The sequence below is a fragment of the Oncorhynchus mykiss genome, chromosome 27, assembly GCF_013265735.2.
Source record: "Oncorhynchus mykiss isolate Arlee chromosome 27, USDA_OmykA_1.1, whole genome shotgun sequence".
Lineage (NCBI taxonomy): Eukaryota > Metazoa > Chordata > Actinopteri > Salmoniformes > Salmonidae > Oncorhynchus > Oncorhynchus mykiss.
The window spans coordinates 312,147-335,888 of record NC_048591.1 but is presented as its reverse complement, the minus strand read 5'-3'; the positions used below and the strand labels follow the sequence as shown (position 1 = coordinate 335,888).

General features: G+C 42.4%; 1 protein-coding gene across 1 annotated transcript in view; it reads right to left on the bottom strand.

Moving 5' to 3' along the window:
• The window catches only part of LOC110507289 (transcription factor Dp-1-like), a 45,873-nt gene extending 41,155 nt beyond the window's left edge, over positions 1-4,718 (bottom strand). Inside the window, exon 1 of the mRNA XM_021587174.2 lies at positions 4,660-4,718. The gene's annotated coding sequence lies outside the window, so the exon portion shown is untranslated. The remainder of the gene's footprint in view (positions 1-4,659) is intronic.
• Between the last annotated feature and the right edge of the window lie 19,024 nt (positions 4,719-23,742).

The following is a 23,742-nucleotide window of genomic DNA, read 5'->3' as shown; positions in this document are numbered from 1 at the left end:
CTAGGACAACAACCTCTCTCTCAACGTCAGCAAGATAACGGAGCTGATTGTGGACTACAGGAAATGGAGGGCCAAGCACACCCCCATTCACATTGACGGGGCTGTATTGGAGCAGGTCGAGACTTCAATTACCTCTGTGTCCTCATCCCTAAGGATCTACCATGGTTCACAACACAGTTGTGAAGAGGGCACGACAACGCCTCTTCCCCCTCAGGAGGCTGAAAAGATTTGGCATCGGCCCTCAAGTCCTCAAAAAGTTATACAGCTGCACCATTGGGAGCCTCTTTACTCGCTGCATCACCGCTTGATATGGCAACTGCTTGGCATGCGAACTCAAGACGCTACACAGGGTAGTGGGCACAGCCCATTACATCACTGGGGCCGAGCTCCCTGCCATCCAGGACCTCTATACCAGCCGCTGACAGAGGAAAGCCCTAACAACTCCAGCCACCAAAGTCATAGACTGTTCGCTCTGCTACCGCATAGCAAGCGGTACTGATGCATCAAGTCTGGAACCAACAGGAGCCTGAACAGTCCCATAGGGCGGCGCACGATTGTCCCAGCATCGTCCTGGTTTGGCCGGTCTAGAATTTGTTCTTAACTGTAAAATAAGAATTTGTTCTTAACTGACTTGCCTAGTTAAGTAAAACATAAAATACACCCAAGCCATAAGGCTGCTAAATAGTAGACATATCACACACGCTGTTGCTACAGTTTATTATCTATCCTGTTGCCTAGTCACTTTACTCCTATATATAGGATATATCTACCGCTACATATCTACCTCAATTACCTCATACCCCTGCATATCGACTCGGTACTGGTACCCCGTGTGTATATAGCCAATCTTTCATTACTCATTCTGTATTTATTATTACGTGTGATTACTTTTCTATTATCTTTCTCTGCATTGTTGCGAATGGCCCATAAGTAAGAATTTCACTGTTAGTCTACACCTGTTGTTAATGAAGTATATGACGAATACAATTTTATTTGATCTGACTATCTGAACAATCAGTAAGCCTGACTTATGTTAATAACCATGAGTGTACAAGAGGCAAACAGTTTTAGGCACCAAAATGGACCAAAACAAGGAGAGGGAGGGACCACCTAGACGTCCAAAAATAAATGTTCCTTTTTGCTTTTTGTTGCAAATTGTCTTACATTTTTCATTCAGCATTCTTATTGGACGTTTCCCCCTCTCCCCTCAACCCTGGATAGTGTGTGCGTGTCTGAGTGAATCACTCACTGAAACACAAAAGCTGTGTTTCAAATGCCACACTACTTCCAATATAGTGCTCAACTACTGGCCAGATATGCAGAACTTCAGGCCTATATGCAGAATATTTCACATCCCCACAGTGCACAGCCTTTTGTTAGGCTGCCACCATGTGGCCCCTGGTGTAAGTGAGACACACCTGCTTGCCTGCGATGGTATAGTAAATCAGGTTGAACCACTAAAAGCAGAAGTTAAGATGTGCCTGCAACTCAATAGCCTGACGTAGACTGCACATTTTTTGTCCATTAAAATAACATCAAATTGATCAGAAATACAGTGTAGACATTGTTAATGTTGTAAATGACTATTGTAGCTGGAAACGGCTGATTTTTTAATGGAATATCTATATAGGTGTACAGAGGCCCATTATCAGCAACCACCACTCCTGTGTTCCAATGGCACGTTGTGTAAACTAATCCAAGTTTGTCATTTTTAAAAGCTATTTGATCATTACAAAACCCTTTTGCAATTATGTTAGCACAGCTGAAAACTGCTGATTTAAAACGTGTCTTCTTTAGACTCGTTGAGTATCTGGAACATCAGCATTTGTGGGTTTGATTACAGGCTCAAAATGGACAGAAACAAAGAAATTTCTTCTGAAAATCGTCAGTCTATTTATTCTGGACCTGTTAGTTGTTTAGCACCCCCTAGTGGCAGTTTAAGTTCAGCAGTCTAGAATTTACCTGCTTGTGTCATGTGACAGGAAGCAGTTTCAGAAGTGAAGCAATGTGTAAGATGTGCAAGTTTGACAGAGTTGTTACAGTCCTTCAACATACTACTTTATAAGCTTTGTATGACGCAATGTCTGTAAGTACATTTGTTTATTAACACAAGATAAATGTTAATCACATAATTTATGTTTCTGTAAAATATGAATAATTGAGTTAGCTGTTAGCTACTTTGCATTAGCTTCAATGCTATTTCTCCCTAGGGATACCTAGCTGAGTAATATCAAGCATGCAGTTGCGTTCTAGTAACTTTATTTTATATTTGGCTCTATTTTATACATTTAATGCAGTTATTGTGGAAGACATTCTGTGCTCTATACTACTGTAACTGAAAACATGTGCTTTTGTGTTTGTTGCAGTTTCACACTGTGATTCAAGTAAACTTCCAAAACGGCACCCTGCTTCCCACAGAGTTATTTGAATGAGTGTTTAGGTAACTGGATAGCTGGATATGGGCTGCTATACATTTAGCGAGTCCAGTATAGTGAAAAGACAGGCACAGCTACCCATAAGAGAGAAACCTGGATCAACAAGGATTAAAGAGTTAATGGGCTGTCATCTCGGCACAGAGCAAGCCATCACGACATTGCCATCTTAAGTCTTCACCCTACGTGCCACACTTACCTCACATCATCATGGCAGAAAGTAGTAAGGAAAATGTTACGCAGCAGGATGAAAACATTAAAGAGAAACATGGAACATTTGATGCACAGTCAAGTTCTCGCTTCTACAAATCAGTCAGTTTGAGGTTGTCAGCCAGTTCAAGGGCTAGTATAGTCATCGACAAAGCGAGAGCCAAAGCAGAAGCAGCCCAAGCCAGAGCAGCTTATGCGAAGAAGCCAGTTGGTCACTAGAGGGCTAAACCTGAGAACTATTGGGCTTGGAAAGCCTCCTTCCATAATACCACATCAGAGCTAGGAGAAGAGCTTGACCTGCTCATCAAATGGCTTAGCGCAGAGTCTTCTGAGCAGGCACGCAGGATAAAGGCAATCCATGTCAGACATCCGCCAGCTGCGCAGATGATGCTCTGGGAGAGACTTGAGGAAAGCTACAGCTCACCCGAAGCCATTGAAAGGGCTCTCTTTTCCAAGTTGGAGAACTTCCCCGAGGTGACAAATAAAGAACCCCAGTGACTCCGTGACCTTCGATATCTACTATTGTGGCTCGAAGCTGCAAAGCAAGATGGCTACCTACCTGGCCTATCATACCTGGACAAATCCAGAGGGGTGAGCCCAGCGTAGAGAAGCTCCCATATGGCCTGCTAGAAAAGTGGACATCATATGGGTCAAAATTCAAGCTAGAAAACAACTTCACCTTCCCTCCATTCTGGGTGTTTGCCAACTTCATCCGTAGAGAAGCCAAAGTCAGGACAGACCCCAGCTTCAACTTCTCCTCTCAGGTGGCACCAATCAGAAGAGACAAGCAAGACAGACATGGGAAGACTATCTGTCCACAAAACACAAGTGTCTTCAACTGAGAACACAGGGATCAGAAGAAATCAGTGGATTTGAATAAGCACTGCCCCATCTACAACAAGCCTCATCCATTAAAGAAGTGTCGAGGTTTCAGAGAGAAATCCCTGGAAGACCGCAAACAGTTCCTCAAAAGAGAACCGTGTTTTCAGTGCTGCTCTTCCACAAACCATCTTTCCAAGAACTGTAAGGTAACGATGAAATGCAACTGATGCGAAAGCAGCTGGCACTCCATCCCGGCCCAGCTCCATGGAAGACCTGTTAAAGCGAGGTGTTCCTCTCAGGGAACGCCACCCCCCGTTCAGCTGGAACGGTGGCGCATGGAATGCAAAAATATTCTTAGAAATATTTAACCTCCACACATTAACAAGTCCAATAGCTCAAATGAAAGATAAACACCTTGTTCATCTACCCCGCATGTCAGATTTTTTAAATGTTTTACGGCGAAAACACACCACATATTTATATTAGACCACCACCGAAACAAAGACAAGAGGCAGCCATTTTGTCCCAGAAAATATAAAATTATAAAAGCAGGACGACGTGACGAATCCAAAAGGATGTGCGCTATACTGGATGAACAAAGCAATCGGTCTCTAGCAAGATCAGAGTTCTTCGACATCTTCAAGGTCAAAGGTAATTCATCACCATACACACTCAAGACGTGTGCGGGACTCAGAGACAGCCGGCAGGAGGGCCCGTGGTTACGTTGTGGAGTCAGTCGATGAAAAGATGAGTCTCTGCCTTTCCACACTCATCGAATGTAACCAAGTCCCTAACAACTGCTCAGAAATTCCCACTCCAAATGCAGCTCACCACCACAGTCACCCAAGACTCATCGTAATCGAGATCCCACCTCTGGATCCTGAACCAGACATACTTCTCCTCTTAGGCAGAGACGTCTTGAGAGTACATAAAGTCAGGAACCAAATAAACGGTCCAGACGATGCTCCATTCGCCCAGAAGATAGACCTAGGTTGAGTTGTCGTTGGGGGCGTGTGTTTCAGAGGTGCCCCAAACCATCTCAGGTGAGCTCGTTCAAGACGTCTTGGAAAATGGTCGTCCAACCTCCCTCAGCACATGCAATAGTCAGGTTAGGGTGAAAGAGAAGCTCAGTTACGGAGCACAGCAGCAGATCATCAACGAGCCAAACCTGCAAGACAACTCATTGACACTTTACCTGACAGAACCTGGGTCAGTCAATCTTCTGTCGCACCACTAATGTGACAACCCTCCCACTCTGTCTGCCATATTCTTTCTCTTTGCTCTTGTTTTCCTTATTAGTGGGCGGAGCCGGGAGGGTCGTCAGCGACATTGGACACACCTGGGCCCGGGTGTGTCCCAGGATAAATACACCATTTCCCCATTCATGGAGGAGACACTCTCCATGCAGACACCTTTATAGATTTTTGTGGTATTTTGTTTGCTTGGGCACATTTATGCATGCAAACACTCACTTACACTACTGATTACACACACCATTGTTAATTGTATTTAGTTTACTTTATTTAATAAATATATTTATTTATTTCTTGTCTCCACGTTGTCTCCCTTTTGTTACGAACTTTGAGCCGGTTCGTGACAAGTAGGGGCTCGTCTGGGATAATAAGGTTGGTTCCTAGACATTTTGGCGTGTAGCGCTTTGTTGCATTATGAAGGACTAATACTAGTGTCATTTGGGAGTATGTGTGTTGTGTTTGGGAGAAAACTTGGAGTTAATGTTAAATTCTGTAGGTGCTTTGTTTGCAGCTTTTGTTACAGTTTTTGAGTTTGGTAGGCCCAGTATTGGTTGCCTTTGTTTGGTAAACTTGCCACTGCGGTGGATAGTTGTGTGCTGCGTTGGAGAGAGTACATTGGTTAGTTTCCAGACCCCTGCCCAGCCTGGACACTCTTGCTCAACTCGCTGTTGGGACATCGGTCTGAGGAGGTGAGTACAATTGGCTGTGTACCTCAGTGGGAGATTTGGATAGGGCAGTAAAACTTGCTACCCAGAGCTATAGCCTTTTTCCCCTGTTAGGCTTAGCGTGTTTGTTTCATTTTGGAATACATTGGGCATGGTTATTTTGTTTGTTATTTTTGTGTGGTGTCTGTGGATTGAGCAGTTGTCTCAGGGCCACATCCATGGCTTGGGGGAATCTGCCAGTGTGCTGGGTGGTTTATTTCCTTGCCAGCGGGTTACAGTGCGTAATTATCCACCACAAAACAAACTTTGAGCCGGTGTGTGACACTAGCGATCACAAACTTGCACCTTTGATCGACAACACGATATTCCTTCAGATCATGGACAACAAGGTCTGCCAAGACAGCTCTAACAGCTGGGTCGCACCCTTGCCCTTCCAGACTCCCAGACGAACTGCCTAACAATAGGGACGCTTACAGTCGTCTCACTTCACTCCGTCATACTCTAGCAAAGTGGCCTCAGATGGAGGAGCACTTCCTAGAGTTCATGCAGAAAATACTAATCAATGACCATGCAGAGGTAGCACCATGACTTCAGGAAGGTCACGAATGCTGGTACCTCCCTTCGTTTGGAGTCACCCTAAAAAGCCAGACCAGATCCGTGTGGTGTTTGACTCAAGTGCACCATTTGAAGGAATCTCCCTCAATGATGTACTCCTCACAGGCCCTGATCTCAACAACAGCCTGCTGGGGGTACTCATGAGGTTCAGGAAATAACCTGTGGCCATCACTGCTGAAATCCAGCACATGTTCCACTGCTTCGTGGCAAGAGAGGATCACAGATACTTTCTCCGCCTCCTGTGGTATCGCAACAATGACCCCAGCAGTGACATTGTGGACTACAGAACGCATGTCCACGTCTTCGGCAATAGCCCATCACCTGCCTTCACCATAAACAGCCTAAGGAGGGCTGCCAAGGAAGAAAAGGATGACTTTGGCCATGATGTGAGAAGGTTAGTTGAACATGAGTTCTATGTCGATGACGCACTGGAGTCATTCACTATCGAAACAGAGGCCATCAGTGTCCTCAGTCGAGTACAAGAAATGATTGCGCTATCCAACCTCAGACTACACAAAATTGCCTCCAACAGTCCTATGGTGATGGATGCGTTTCCCCCGACGACCGGGCCAAGGACATTAAGGCTCTAAACCTCTTCACTGATGATCTCCCCCTACAGCGTAGTCTAGCCTCTCTAGGCTAGGGGGCGGTATTTTCACGTCCGGATGAAAAGCGTGCCCAAAGTAAACTGCCTGCTACTCAGGCCTAGAAGTTGGGATATGCATATTATTAGTAGATTTGAATTGAAAACACCTTGAAGTTCCTAACACTGTTTTACGGCTTTCACCGTAAAGCGTTTTTGAAATCTGACATGGTGGCTGGATTAACAAGAAGTAAAGCTTTAATTTGGTGTATTACACTTGTGATTGTATGAAAGTTAAATATTTATAATTGAATTTGAATTTGGTGCTCTGCCATTTCACCGGATGTTGTCAAATCAATCCTGTTAACGGGATTTAATCCCTAAGAAGCTAGGAGTGTCTTGGAACATTACGGCAGACACATTCACATTCCAAGCCGTAGACGACAATAAGCCATTCACATTCAGGGGAGTGCTCTCTACGCTCAATACCCTATATGATCCACTTGGCTTCCTAGCCACTGTCACCATACAAGGCAGGCTACTCCTCAGAGAGCTCTCTATGCGAGCGGAAGATTGGGATTCACCCCTTGCCACAGACATGGAAGAGAAGTTTAACAAATGGAGAGATTCACTTCAAGACTTACAGGAGCACCAAATACCTCGCACCTACACATTTTCCTCTACCTCTAATGCTCAGCTCAAGGAACTTTGTGTCTTTGCATATGTATAGGTGAAAGCTATTGCAGCTGTAGCTTACCTTGAAGGTCACCACTCAAAATGGTAGAAAGTGAAGTCAGCTTTGTCTTTGGAAAGGCCAAGCTGGCTCCCCAGCCAGAACTCACAATCCACAACCAAACAAGGAGGTTCTTCGTCTACATAAGCACAGAGTTCAGCATATCCGGCAATCCAAGTCCCCAGACTTGGATTGTGCCCACAGATCTCAACCCAGCTGACCATGGGTCTAGATCCGTAACAGTAGCCCTCCTCAGCAACATGACATGGCTGTCTGGACCAGCCTTTCTTCAGAATCCAGCCCTGCACTCCTCCAAATCTCTAGAGTTCTTTGACCTTATCAACACTGAGATACAGCCACCGGTGACTACTGTTGGGGATTAATCAGAATAGTTGGGTATCATAATATGTTTTATTTTTATTGCATGCTTATGTGAGATATGTCATTAGAATGTCTATTCTTGGATAATACTGTTGGCTGGTTGCAGTTCTCTGTTCTCTGTCAGGGTTCAGTTACTTGGGCCGCAGAGAGGTGAGAGGTCAAGCTTGCCTTCGTATGTAAACATATCTTTTAAACCATGTTAAGGGATGATTAAGGGGGAACCAATTATCTCTTGGCTTCACAATGTCTGTGTGCCAGTCACTGTGTCTCTGTGATCTTGTCCAGGAGGGGTGTATTTGATGTATGCCTGTTGGCGAGGTTTTGTTTTATGGTCCTGAGTGGTACCAAGAGCGAGATAAGAACATAGTTTAGGAGACAAAGCTGAACGATAATTTATAGCTAATGCTGTCTGGCTATGGGATACTCCTCTCTCAAGTAAAGTCTTCCTTTGTAAATGTTTCTAAGATCTGTTATTCGTCATGTGAGTTGAGATGGGTGTGTCTTGGCTATAAATGATACTAAGAACTGTTTTGTAAGGACTCTCGGAGAATTCATTTACACACACTGAATTGATCTGAGAGTCACAGGGTTGTGATGCAGTTTATATAATTAAAGATGGACTTTATGATAACTCTGACTTGTGTGTGGTTTGCTCTCATGATTTGGTAAATACAGGAAATTTCCACTACACTACTCATGTCACTCAAGTCCCCAAAAATCTGTTAAGCTCCAAACGCTTTAAGCGTTTCTCCAAGAACAGTCTCATAAGGGCAGTAGCACGCTTAATCCAGATAGCTCTGACCTTCTCTCAGCCTGCACAAGAGAGCATGCAGAAGAAAGCAGTTTTCCTACCGACAGCAGTCTACGAAGTCTGCAGTCTATCTGTGACAGTGACGGACTGCTCATAGTTGGAGTCCTAATCGAACAATCTAAATTAGGGACAAATGATTGCAACCCAATCATTCCAGGTCGTCACCACATGGCAACCTTGCTTGTGCGTCACCACCATGAGGCCGTGAAGCATCAAGGAAAATATTGCACAGAGTGCAATCCGAGGTGCCATCCGAGCAGATGGACTCTGGTTGGGTGGAGCTAAGAGATGTATCTCTTCAAGTGTGTCAAGGTCCATGGGAAGACAGAACACCAGCATATGGCAGAACTGCCAGCTGAGCGGCTGGTTGCAGGTTGCAACACCTTTCACCTACGTAGGCGTGGATGTTTTTTTCGGCCCATGGGAGGTGGTCTCACCCACAACAGAGGAAGACACGCCATTAGCATAAGGTGGGCGGTGATGTGCATGTGCACAAGAGCTGTACACATAGAAGTAATTGAATCACTAAGTGCTTCCTGTTTCATAAACGCCCTGAGAAGATTATTCTCAATCAGAGGCTTAGCAAAGCAGATACGTTCAGATTGTGGTACAAACTCCACTTTTGGAGCTAGGAACCTGCTAATAGGGTCGACATCTGCAAAATACTGTGTGTACGCGACCAATAAAAATCTATTTGATTTAGTAGCTACAAAGTTAACAAACCAAATAAACAACTGCAGAGCATTTAGTGCATTTTAGACCGTTAACTAGATTTTCCCATTACATTTAAGAGGTTAATTTTTCTGCCTAAATAGATATACCCAAAAGTAACAGCTATTCATGTGTAATTACATGATTCTGACAAGCAAAAACCTGACCTAAAAACTTTTAATAAGTGGTGTTAGGTGTGGTCACGGGACGTTTCCAATCTCTAAACCAGTTAGCAATAGTTTGCATTATGCATAAAAGGTTATAGGCCTTGCTTTGTCCCACCCGGGTCAATTGCATCTCCCTGGAAAGTTTCTCATTGGCAACAAGACTGTCAAGGTGCCATAGTAGCCAATCCCCTGTGTAATGGATGCCTAAAGCGCGTAAGCAGGCAACTTCATATTTTTGATTGGCATTAAGTCATACATCATCAGATAACAATAGGCTACACATACCAAATTGAAGCTTACCTTGTAAGATGTTTGCTGTTTGGTGAAAACGTTGTGTAAAATAAACATTTTGACTCTCTGGGCTTGTGATCAATAAAGGTATGTCACAGGCAGACAAATAAGATATCCTCATGATCTGTGGAGTCCCGGCTTTCGGTGTGTATCAACGTATTCCATGTTTATTTCGTTTATGCTTCACAACGATAACCAGAATGTAGGTAGCAGCCATCTTAAAATGAGTTCATTGGCTCGGCCTGCCCTTATACATTCCAATGCCCATATTTGGTAGTAAGTTGAAGGCAAAAATCAGTAGCCAAGCTTTCCGCAGACACCTTGCTTTTGCAGCAGATAAAAAAAAATCTAATAGGGTCGACAAATATGGGGACTTTACATTTTAGAGGAAGTTAAGATATCTAGCTGGAAAACATTTAGTTGTGAATTCAATACTGTAACTATATTGAACAAAAATATAAAGACAACAGGGAAAAAATGTCAAGGATTTTACAGTTCATATAAAGGAAATCAGTCAATTTAAATGAATTAATTCAGCCCTAATCAATGGATTTCACATGATGGGCAGGCACGCAACCATGGGTCGGCCTGGGAAGGCATAGGCCCACCCAGCCACTGGGGAGCCCAGCCAATCATTCTCTGGCAACAGCTCTGGTGGACATCCCTGCAATCAGCATGTCAATTGCACGCTCTCTGAAATATTACACTTTCACAACTGTTTGCCAGCTAAATATCTTATAAGCTTAACTATTTAAGATGGGCCAAATGCATTCTCTCCTTTTCAGGGCTCCAGCTATGCATTTGGGTTGCTAACTTGCTAGCGGCTATATTGCAAGATCAAGCTTCTTGGTTGCAGTTAGTTTATGTTTGCTTGTGCATGTTAGCATTTAGCTAGCATCCACTATGGGAATTCGCTAGTAATTGGTAATCATTTCCTAGCCTTTTTTTACATTTGGAAAGCAGTAGCACCCCCTTGTGTGCACTGCCAGTAATACCGTATACCTCGGTATGGTACAGGAACAGTAGGAAGGTATGAACATCTTGATACCGCCCAACCATAGTAGCTTATTTCTGCATCCGTGTCGCAAAGAGGGAGAGAGTGATGGAGACCTGCCCGAGTCAACATTAGTATCTACTTTCATAGAGCTTTGGTCAAAAATAGTGCTCTAACCTCGATGGAATGGTTCCATTTTGGATGCATCCTACCTAGCTAGGTGTCATTAACACAGACGTTACAGTATAATTTCCAGTCTGGATGCACGCGGCAGACATCGTTCTTAAAACAGGCGTCGCTCTCTACAGGCGTCGTTCTCCGAGTGTGGCAAGAGTGCCTGTAAAGAAGCGGACAGTTGGTGAGCCTAGAAGGGCAGGAGAGGCACGTTCCATTCAAAGGATCAACAGTAGAGAGAAGGGTGGTGCCGCCCACAACAAACAAAAAAAAGTTCAATGACGGCCTAGGAATAGTGGGTTAACTGCCTCGCTAACCCTGATTCAGATGACCATCCTACACATGCTAGATAATGGTGATATAATTTATAGATCGGCAGGTAAGCACTCTCTCGAGTGGCTAGATGTTCTTTACCATTCGTACATCAGATTTGCCACCAATGCTCCTTATAGGACACATCACTGCACTCTATACAACTTTGTAAACTGGTCATCTCTGTATACCTGCCGCAAGACCCACTGGTTGATGCTTATAAAACCCTCTCAGGCCTCACTCCCCCCTATCTGAGAGACCTACTGCAGCCATCATCCTCCACATACAACACACGTTCTGCCAGTCACATTCTGTTAAAGGTCCACAAAGCACACACATCCCTGGGTTGCTCCTCTTTTCAGTTCGCTGCAGCTAGCAACTGGAACGAGTCAAAGACTCAATCATGGACACTTACTGACAGTTGTGGCTGCTTCACGTGAAGTATTGTTGTCTCTTGCCCTTTGCAGTGTTGTCTGTGCCCAATAATGTTTGCACTATGTTTTGTGGTGCTACCATGTTGTGCTGCTACCATGCTGTGTTTTCATGTGTTGCTGCCGTGCTATGTTGTTGTCTTAGGTCTCTCTTTATGTAGTGTTGTGGTGTCTCTGTTGTCGTGAAGTGTGTTTTTGTCCTATATTTTTTAATCCCTGCCCCTATCCCCGCAGGAGGCCTTTTGTCTTTTGGTAGGCAGTCATTGTAAATAAGAATTTGTTATTTACTGACTTGCCTAGTAAAATAAAGGTTAAATTAAAAAAAGTAAAATGTTCGAGATGAGATCCTAAAAAACACTTTTGACACTTTTGACGCCATCTTGTGGCTGGTCTTTGTAATTACCAAACCGGAAATTTAGTTACTAAATGACACGCCGAAGCAGCTTATTTCCACAGAAGATTTGCCACTCCAAACAAGTCTCGTACGTTTAAAAAAGGTGCATTTCTGAAATTCAATGCATGCAAAATGCTCATTAGATGTCCAGAGATGCCTGAATAAATGGTTGCAAGTAAATTCAGGTTGCAAGTATTTAACTTTGGGTGTTAAGTGAGGTAAACCACACATTTTATGATGTTTTATATACAATGAGAATGTTTATATATCACGTCAAATAATGAAAACTTACGGAGTCTGGATCTCTTTATAAACATACAGTGTACACTGAACAAAAATAGAAATGCAACATTCAACAATTTCAAAGAGTTTACTGAGTTACAGTTTATATAAGGACATCTGTCAATTGAAATAAATTCATTGGGCCAAAATTTATGGATTTCACATGACTCTTGGTCACAGATACCTTAAAAGAAACAGGTAGGGCGTGGATCAGAAAAAAGTCAGGGGATCGTGCTGAAACATGAGGTGATGGCGGCCTATGTATGGCACAACAATGGGCCTCAGGTTCTCGTCAAGGAATCACTGTGCATTCAAATTGCCTATCGATGAAATGTAATTGTCTTGGTTGTTCCGTAGCTTATGCCTGCCCATACCATGACCCCAACGCCACCATTGGGCATTCCGTTCACAACATTGATATCAGCAAACCATGTGCCCACACAACGCCATACTCATGTCTGCCATCTGTACGGCACAGTTGAAACCGGGATTAATCTCTGAAGAGCACACTTCTCCAGCGTACCAGTGGCCATCGAAGGTGAGCATTTGCCTACTGAAGTTGGTTGCGACTCCGAACTGCAGTCAGGTCAAGACCATGGTGAGGACAACGAGCACGCAGATGAGTTTCTGACAGTTTGTGCAGAAATTTGGTTCTGCAAACCCACAGTTTCATCAGCTGTCTGGGTGGCTGGTCTCAGACAATCGCGCAGGTGAAGAAGCTGGATGTGGAGGTCCTGGGCTACGTGGTTACACGTGGTCTGCGGTTGTGAGGCCGGTTGGACGTACTGACAAATTCTCTAAAACAACGTTGGAGGTGGCTTATGGCAATAGCTCTGGTGAACATTCCTGCAGTCAGCATGCCAATTGCACACTCCATCAAAACTTCAGACATCTGTGGCATTGTGTTGTGTGACATAACTGCACATTTTGGAGTGGCCTTTTATTGTCCCCAACCCAAGGTGCACCTGTGTAATGATCATGCTGTTTAATCAGCTTCTTGATTTGCCACACCTGTCAGGTGGGTGGATTATCTTGGTGAAGGAGAAATGCTTACTAACAGGGATGTAAAAAAAATTGTGCACAACATTTGAGAGAAATAAGCTTTTTGTGTGTATGTACTCTTTTGGGATAATTTATTTCAGCTCATGAAACATGGGACCAATACTTTACATGTTGTGTTTATATTTTTGTTTAGTATATTTGAATGTTAACTGCCTATTATGTGCTCCAATTTGCATGTGCAAAAAAATCTGGTTGAGAGAATGCCAAGAGTGTGCAAAGCTGTCATCAAGCTAAATACTTTGAAGAATCTAAAATCCAATGTATATTTTGATTTGTTTAACACTTTTTTGGTTACTACATGATTCCATATGTGTTATTTCATAGTTTTGATGTCTCCTCTATTATTTTACAACGTAGAAAATAGTAAAAAATTCAGAAAAACCCTTGAATGAGTAGGTGTGTCCAAACTTTTGACTGTTACTGTATATATAGCTGCTTTTATAAATTGGGTTTACGTTTAGTGCAAGCCTTTCACAATGCAGAAATACATAGTTAAAATTGTGTGTTTTGCACCCCTTACTGTCCGATGTTACATTGCAACATTGCATAGTTCGTTTTTTTCCCCCACAGGAATATGTTATTTGGGTCTCCTTGGGCAGTCCAAATCACTGCTTAAAGGGATACTTTGGGATTTTGGCAATGGCCCTTTATCTAATTCCCCAGAGTCAGATTAACTCATTTATACAATTTTTATGTCTCTGTGTCCAGTATAAGGGACGTTATAGGTAGTTTAGCGAGCCAATGCTAACTAGCATTAGTGCAATGACTTGAAGTCTATGGGTATATGGTAGTATGATTCTAAATAAATACTTAAAAAATACATATCTGTAAAATACTGAAGACGTGTACATAAAATGTATTTTTCCCCAAAAACTCTTATCTGGAATTTTAAAAAATGGACAACATATCAACAATCCCCTCCGGGCAAGTCTGGGGAATATATCTATGGATAAACACACAACATTTGGTCAATGCAGTTGCTTCTGAAGCTCAGACTTTAGCAAAATTAAAGTACACTGAATTTAGACTTCTAAACGCCTATTTAGACCAGATCACCATCTCATCACCATCTCAAATATAGTTATGTTTGTAACACCCTCTATGAAATACACTTTTAAATAATGTGTAATTTAATGTATTGAGCTTTGAAATGATTGTTGTCACACCCTGACCATAGAGAGCCTTTTATTCTCTATGTTGGTTAGGTCGGGGTGTGACTAAGGTGGGTTATCTAGGTTATTGTATGTCTATGTTGGCCTGGTATGGTTCCCAATCAGAGGCAGCTGTTTATCGTTTATCGTAGATTTAGCAGCCATTTCCCCACTGTTTTTTGTGGGATCTTGTTTTGAGTTAGGTTAGTGCACATTGCACCGCTGTAGTCACGGTTTGTTAGTCTATTGTTTATTGTTTTGTTAAGTTTCACCAAAATAAAGATGTGGACGCTGCGCCTTGGTCCGACATTCATTCTAACGAACGTGACCGATGTATGTCCGTTTTAAAACGGTAAAATTCAAAAAAATGTATAATAAACTAAAGAAAATGTTTATTTCCTTCAAGGTTTGACATTTTTATGTTTACTTTTTGAAAATACAACTATTAAATGGAAAAAAAATACCAACAAATCTCAAAATTGACAGGTAGATGCAAAAATATAATTTCGGCCTGGCCTCAGTTTACATGCAAGGAAAACTGGGTCCTGGCTTCTATGGGTTAAGAGGCTCCTTTAAGTTACAGGACAGGACCTCAGTCAAATCAAGGTACTCAACACCCCTAAATGAATGACAAATCGAAAGGAAGACCCTCACATCAAACCCTGAACCCCAGGAAAGGGAAATGTTTGTACTCAAATACTGATGGTATTAGGCAGATCAGAGACCATTTGAGTTACTGACAACAGTACAGGGTGGCAGGTAGTCCAGCGGTTAGAGTTTTGAGTCACACAAAATCGTTATAAATTGGGGACAGCGGTGGGATCAGCACCTTAACTAGTTCTAGCAGCAACTTGCAAGATTCGCTAACTTTAGATGGTTAGTTACATGGGAAAATTGAGGGAGAAGTCGAACAATCCGGGAACAGCAATCAAACAACCACCGGCCGACCGACAGCCGGTGGTGGATCAGCCGGGTGCCATGGACAGGCGGATTGACTGGCCGATATTACTGCCAGAATCTTTAGAGGGGAAAAAAAGTTGAATGGGCCGCTAGCAGCGCAAGTGAATGGATGGTGCATGGCAGATCGTTTGAACTTTCTCATGCTGTTGCTGAGGGGAAATGTGCAGAGATTTTGTAGTATTTTACCTCATGATACCAAGAACGATTGCAACAGCAGAGGCATTTTGAACCACCGAAACATGCTGACTGGGATTGTGTTTTTTTTCAGGACAAAATCCGTAAAGTGAGAGTGCATTCATGGCTTTGTGCATGATTTAAGCAAGATAGCTTCAAGGTCTTATCCAGATTATAGCACGAGCACACGTGATTCACTAGCACAAAACCATTTTATTACACACATTGGGTGCAGTGATCTTTGTGTGCACCTGCGGATGGCAGTACCAAAATACATTGGAAGAGGCAATCAGCATTGCTTCAGCGCTTGATCAGATAAGGCAGCTAGACTTGCTGGAAAGCAAAGACACTGCTCAATACAAACTGAACATGTGTGGGACAAGCAAGGTTACTCTGCCTCCAGTTGGAGACAATGTCAGTTCTAAAAGAGATGTTCAAGTCATTGTGTGAGAGCATTGCACAGTTGCGGACCAAGATGTAGTATCTGGCAGCGAGGAAGCCACATCAGTGGGAGACATACCAAAGCAGCAAAGCATTTCCAGGGTGTTCTACAGTAGCAACGGTGACGCGGCGGAGGACACAGACTGGTCCCGTATGTCTCAGTTGGTAGAGCATGGCACTTGCAACGCTAGGGTTGTGGGTTTGATTCCCACAGCGGACCAGTACAGAGTTGTATGCACTCACTACTGTAAATTGCTGTGGATAAAAGTATCTGCTAAATTACTAAAATGTAAATCTAGGTTCCCCAGGAGCAACAGAGGATGACCACTGTGGTTGCACATTGCGCATGACATTTTTTTCAGCTTTTAATGTTTTTATTAATTTGTGAAAAAAAATAAATAAATCAAGAACACAATTCCGCTTTGACATTATAGGGTATTGTGTGTAGGCCAGTGACAAAACATTTACATTTAATCCATTTTAAATGCATGCTGTAACACAACAGAATGTGGAAAAAGTTGAAGGGTTTGAATACTTTCTGAAGGCAAGTCTTTCTGAGCAAAATAATTGTGATGGCTTCAAAACAGCACCCCCTGTCAGTCCTCTAGTGTAAATATAAATAACTGGTTTCCAGTGATACACTTATATTCTTATAGGCCTACTAAAAAACATCTAAAGCTGTGTCAGTGAGCTGAAAGACACACTTAAAATGCAAATGGCACAAACTGACATTTGGATTTGTTCCTTCACTCAAAGTCTGCTATACTATAATGATATGAGAATATCAACATATTGCTAATCTCAGAGCTCGTTCTGGGCAGACGATGCACTCTGATAAGTAAGCAGAGAGGAAAGACGGTTCACAGAACATACAGGCAGCTGTAATCGAACACATACCTGCACTCCTGACCCCTGGGAAGGTGTTCACAGACACACATGAGAATTCAAAGCAGCATCAACTGTAGCATCTTATTAAGTAACATTTATTTTTAAGATATCATAAATATCAATTTTACACTTGTGCTTTCATGTTCGAGGTTTTTAAGAAAACAAACATACCACTTTTCCAAGTCAGCCTCTATTCAACAATAACAGACTCAAACTCTTGACCCAAAATAGACATAAAATAGAGGTCATATTCACTATCCTGGGTACAATAACTGATGGTGTTTTGCTTTAGCCACTATGCATAATAATACTAATTGTAAAAACAAAACAAAACAAAATGTCTTCCGTGAAAGTAAAGTTTTAAAATAGTTTTGATAGTTTCAAAAGATCATCAAGAATAGTATGGTTTGAATACTTTTGATAGTTTAAAAAAAGATATACAGTAACAGTCAAAAGTTTGGACCACACCTACTCATTCCAGGGTTTTTCTTTATTTTTAAAATTTTCTACATTGTAGAATAATAGTGAAGACATCAAATTGATGAAATAACAGACATTTAATCCTGTAGTAACCAAAAAAGTGTTAAATACATCAAACTATATTTTATATTTGAGATTCTTCAAAGTAGCTACCCTTTGCCTTGATGACAGTTTTGGACACTCTTGGCATTCTCTCAACCAGCTTCATGAGGTAGTCACCTGGAATGCATTTCAATTAACATAAATCCCTGATAAATCCACCATAATTGAACATTTCAATAAGCATTTTTCTACTGCTGGCCATGCTTTCCACCTGGCTACTCCTACCCCTGTCAACAGCACTGCACCCCCAACAGCAACTCGCCCAAGCCTTCCCCATTTCTCCTTCTCCCAAATCCATTCAGCTGATGTTCTGAAAGAGCTGCAAAATCTGGACCCCTACAAATCAGCCGGGCTAGACAATCTGGACCCTTTCTTTCTAAAATTATCTGCCGAAATTGTTGCCACCCATATTACTAGCCTGTTCAACCTCTCTTTCGTGTCGTCTGAGATTCCCAAAGATTGGAAAGCAGCTGCGGTCATCCCCCTCTTCAAAGGGGGGGACACTCTTGACCCAAACTGCTACAGACCTATATCTATCCTACCATGCCTTTCTAAGGTCTTCGAAAGCCAAGTCAACAAACAGATTACCGACCATTTCGAATCTCACCATACCTTCTCTGCTATGCAATCTGGTTTCAGAGCTGGTCATGGGTGCACCTCAGCCACGCTCAAGGTCCTAAACGATATCTTAACCGCCATCGATAAGAAACATTACTGTGCAGCCGTATTCATTGATCTGGCCAAGGCTTTCGACTCTGTCAATCACCACATCCTCATCGGCAGACTCAACAGCCTTGGTTTCTCAAATGATTGCCTCGCCTGGTTCACCAACTACTTCTCTGATAGAGTTCAGTGTGTCAAATCGGAGGGTCTGTTGTCCGGACCTCTGGCAGTCTATATGGGGGTGCCACAGGGTTCAATTCTTGGACCGACTCTCTTCTCTGTATACATCAATGAGGTCGCTCTTGCTGCAGGTGTGTCTCTGATCCACCTCTGCGCAGACGACACCATTTTGTATACTTCCGGCCCTTCTTTGGACACTGTGTTAACAACCCTCCAGGCAAGCTTCAATGCCATACAACTCTCCTTCCGTGGCCTCCAATTGCTCTTAAATACAAGTAAAACTAAATGCATGCTCTTCAACCGATCGCTACCTGTACCTACCCGCCTGTCCAACATCACTACTCTGGACGGCTCTGACTTAGAATACGTGGACAACTACAAATACTTAGGTGTCTGGTTAGACTGTAAACTCTCCTTCCAGACCCATATCAAACATCTCCAATCCAAAGTTAAATCTAGAATTGGCTTCCTATTTCGCAACAACGCATCCTTCACTCATGCTGCCAAACATACCCTTGTAAAACTGACCATCCTACCAATCCTCGACTTTGGCGATGTCATTTACAAAATATCCTCCAATACCCTACTCAACAAATTGGATGCAGTCTATCACAGTGCAATCCGTTTTGTCACCAAAGCCCCATATACTACCCACCATTGCGACCTGTACGCTCTCGTTGGCTGGCCCTCGCTTCATACTCGTCGCCAAACCCACTGGCTCCATGTCATCTACAAGACCCTGCTAGGTAAAGTCCCCCCTTATCTCAGCTCGCTGGTCACCATAGCATCTCCCACCTGTAGCACACGCTCCAGCAGGTATATCTCTCTAGTCACCCCCAAAACCAATTCTTTCTTTGGCCGCCTCTCTTTCCAGTTCTCTGCTGCCAATGACTGGAACAAACTACAAAAATCTCTGAAACTGGAAACACTTATCTCCCTCACTAGCTTTAAGCACCAACTGTCAGAGCAGCTCACAGATTACTGCACCTGTACATAGCCCACCTATAATTTAGCCCAAACAACTACCTCTTTCCCAACTGTATTTAATTTATTTATTTATTTTGCTCCTTTGCACCCCATTATTTTTATTTCTACTTTGCACATTCTTCCATTGCAAAACTACCATTCCAGTGTTTTACTTGCTATATTGTATTTACCTTGCCACCATGGCCTTTTTTGCCTTTACCTCCCTTCTCACCTCATTTGCTCACATTGTATATAGACTTGTTTATACTGTATTATTGACTGTATGTTTGTTTTACTCCATGTGTAACTCTGTGTCGTTGTATCTGTCGAACTGCTCTGCTTTATCTTGGCCAGGTCGCAATTGTAAATGAGAACTTGTTCTCAACTTGCCTACCTGGTTAAATAAAGGTAAAAGAAATAAAATAAAAACAAGTGTGCCTTGTTATTAAAAGTTAATTTGTGGAATTTATTTCCTTCTTAATACATTTGAGCCAATCAGTTGTGTTGTTACAAGGCAGGGGTGGTATACAGAAGATAGCTCTATTTAGTAAAAGTCCATATTATGGCAAGAACAGCCTAAATAAGCAAAGAGAAACGACAGTCCATCATTACTTTAAGACACGAAGGTCAGGCAATCCGGAACATTTCGAGAACTTTGAAAGTTTCTTCAAGTGCAGTTGCAAAAACCATCAAGAGCTATGGTGAAACTGGCTCTCATGAGGACCGCCACAGTAAAGGAAGACCCAGGGTTACCTGTACTACAGAGGATAAGTTCATTAGAGTTACCAGCCTCAGAAATTGCAGCCCAATTTCACGCCGTATAGCATGGAGGAGGAGCTGTGATGGTGTGGTGGTGCTTTGCTGGTGATACTGTCTGTGATTTATTTAGAATTCAAGGCACACTTAACCTGCATGGCTACCATAGCATTCTGCAGCGATACGCCATCCCGTCTGGTTTGCACTTAGTGGGACTATCAATTATTTTTCTCTTCAGAACAATGACTGAAAACATACCTCCAGGCTATGTAAGCACTATTTTACCAAGGAGAGTGATGGAGTGCTGCATCAAATGACCTGGCCTCCACAATCACCCTACCTCAAACCAAGTGAGATGGTTTGGGATGAGTTGAACCACAGAGTGAAGGAAAAGCAGCCAACAAGTGCTCAGCATATGTGGGAACTCCTTCAACCAGAGAAAGCTGTCATCAAGGCAAAGGGTGGCTACTATGAAAAACCTAAAATATTAAATATATTTAGATTTGTTTAACACTTTTTTAATTACTACAATATTCCATATGTGTTTTTTCTCATTTCTGATGTCTTCACTATTATTCTACAATGTAGAAAATAGTAAAAATAAAGAAAAATCCTTGATTGAGTAGATGTGTCCACATTTTGGGCTGGTACTGTATATATATATAAAGGAAGAGAAGCTTAGGCCTTGCCCTAGATAAAAAACGATAAGACGCATCCCTCCGAGACCTAATCTTTCCACAGAGCCATCTCAGGAATCATCAAGTAAAGGATTTCCTGTCAGGTCCACCCAGCAGGATGCCTCAGGGAATGTACACAGGCTTGGGCTGAGAGTGGTTCCATTCTATACAATAGACCAAAGAGGCCAGCAATATTCACCAACTCAGGGCTTGCAGCATGACAACTTATTATCAATTTGAACCAGAGTGGGCTAGTGGCAAGAACTATAGGAGGACGGGCTCATTGTAATTGCTGGAATGTTTGACAAGAGGACACATGATCAGTGACTACAATAAGATGAATGACATGAGATATGTCAGAGAAAGCGACCCCGTTTGCTACACATAAAGATGGAGGATTAGAGTTCTCCCAAATAGGTGAAATCTGCTTTTTTTGGGTTTTCACACTCTTATGTAGGTGTCATAGCCAGCCATAAAATGACGCAACATGTCAGAACAAGTCTAAATATGTGTCATGACAGTGTTATGATCATATTATAAGATATTTATGACTGTGTCATAACATGTTATGATGCTGGGTGTCAAGTAAAGTGTTACCCTGTCACTATGATATACCAAAAGTTGTGCGCCATTTACTCTATTTGTTTGGTTTGTTGTCATTTGAGTCTTTGTAAACAAATCATGAATAGCTTCAAAACATGTTTAAAACTATCCCATTGATCTCTAGGAATATTGGTCCTTACATCTATAGCTCTGTTAATGATTTTCAGCGTGGTAGAGTGGACCTCCATGTAGGTCCAAGTACCATACAGTCTAATTTTAGTCTAGAATTATTTTGGACCATGATTCCTTCTGATTTGTGTTATACGTAGGTCAGTTGAACAAACATTACAGACGGCAGCACGGCATGGGAAACGCCCTAAATGGTTGGAGACAGTTGCTAATGGCAATACTATGACAACGCCTTAACTGGTCTCTATGGTGATGCTATGATGACCACTGCAGCTCAAGGCTAAGCATTGTGTGCTCTGCATCTGGTATGGGTCTGATTAGAAGTGCTTTTATCTAGTTTTAAGACATACACCAACGCATATGGTTCACAGACTGCAAATTGTGGGCCCGTCTGCCGCAGTGAATAGCAGCTTGGAAAGCACCGCTAAGATTTGTTTTGATTAAGCATTTTGCTGTTATTGGTTTGATAATTAGGCCTACTTCACTCAATAGGATGGGGCCAATGGTGGATGGAGCTACACTTCCATCCAGACACACATATTGATATGATTCTAAATATTACTATAGCATTTGGTACGTTCACTATGGTCCTCTTTTGTTTCAAAGCCTATGTCAGATACTCCAGTGAGCGTAATTGGCTGCAACGAGTGTAATTTGATAAATAAAGTTGACATCATTAGAAAGAAGATATTCACCTCTTTTCTACTGTAGGTATGTAATTCAAAATGTGTTTATTCTGTTGTTGCTGCCAATATTCATAAAAACATTTTGGGAAAAATGCATCAGGGATTTGCTTGCATAGGACTAGGCTTCCACTGTATGATATTAAAGGGAAACTTCACACTTTTTCAACTTCATATTCATCATCTCCAGCACCACCCCAACATCAACATATGTGAAAATGGTGAATTCCTATGTTTTGTAGTAAAAAAGATAGAAGAAGATAAGTGTTTCAAATGACATCATCGTTGTGCATCGTAATCAATTGTGATTGTATTATCTAACCATAGTTACTTTGGAGAGGACGGGGATGTATTTTCCAAGATGGCGTAGCAGTCAGATGTCTTTTTCTTTATCTTGTCGTATATATCTTTTTATATCTTTTTTCTTTGCATATATTTTTGAAATATTTTTCTTAACCTCAACTTCAACATACTTTCCTGCAATCCGCCTCACCCAATGTGGTATGGGTCTACCGACGTAATCTGCCCGTGGGGGTTTTTCAACTGGCTTCTCCGTCACGACGTCCCCTGAATGCCCATCTGCTAGCCTGCTATCTACGGCCCGCTAGCTGTCTAGAGCATATCGGACTGTGAGCTGAAGAGGCCCATCGGACAAATTCTTTGGCCACTATACCTATTTTGCCATTTGGCCTGAACCTTTTTACCACATGGAGCCCTGCTGATCCATCACGACTGGTCTGCTGATGTAACAACATGAGGGGGCTACAACAGACTTCTTCCATTGCGATGTCCCTCTAAGGCCCTTCTGCTAGCTTGCTAGCCCCGGCCCGCTAGCTGTCTGAATCACCGTGTCTCCAGCCGCCGAGCTACTCACTGGATACCTATGATCACTCAGCTACACATGCCTCTCCCTACACCACCCGATGTCACAGGAAGGCCATAAAGATCATCAAGGACAACAACCACCCGAGCCACTGCCTGTTCACCCCGCTATCATCCAGAAGGCGAGGTCAGTACAGGTGCATCAAAGCTGGGACCGAGAGACTGAAAAACAGCTTCTATCTCAAGGCCATCAGACTGTTAAACAGCCACAACTAACATTGAGTGGCTGCTGCCAACACACTGACTCAACTCCAGCCACTTTAATAACGGGAATTGATGGGAAATGATGTAAAATATATCACTAGTCACTTTAAACAATGCTACCTAATATAATGTTACATACCCTACATTATTCATCTCATATGTATATGTATATACTGTACTCTATATCATCTACTGCATCTTTATGTAATACATGTATCACTAGCCACTGTAACTATGCCACTTTGTTTACATACTCATCTCATATGTATATACTGCACTCAATACCATCTACTGTATCTTGCCTATGCCGCTCTGTACCATCACTCATTCATATATCTTTATGTACATATTCTTTATCCCCTTACACTTGTGTCTATAAGGTAGTAGTTTAGGAATTGTTAGCTAGATTACTTGTTGGTTATTACTGCATTGTCGGAACTAGAAGCACAAGCATTTCGCTACGCTCGCATTAACATCTGC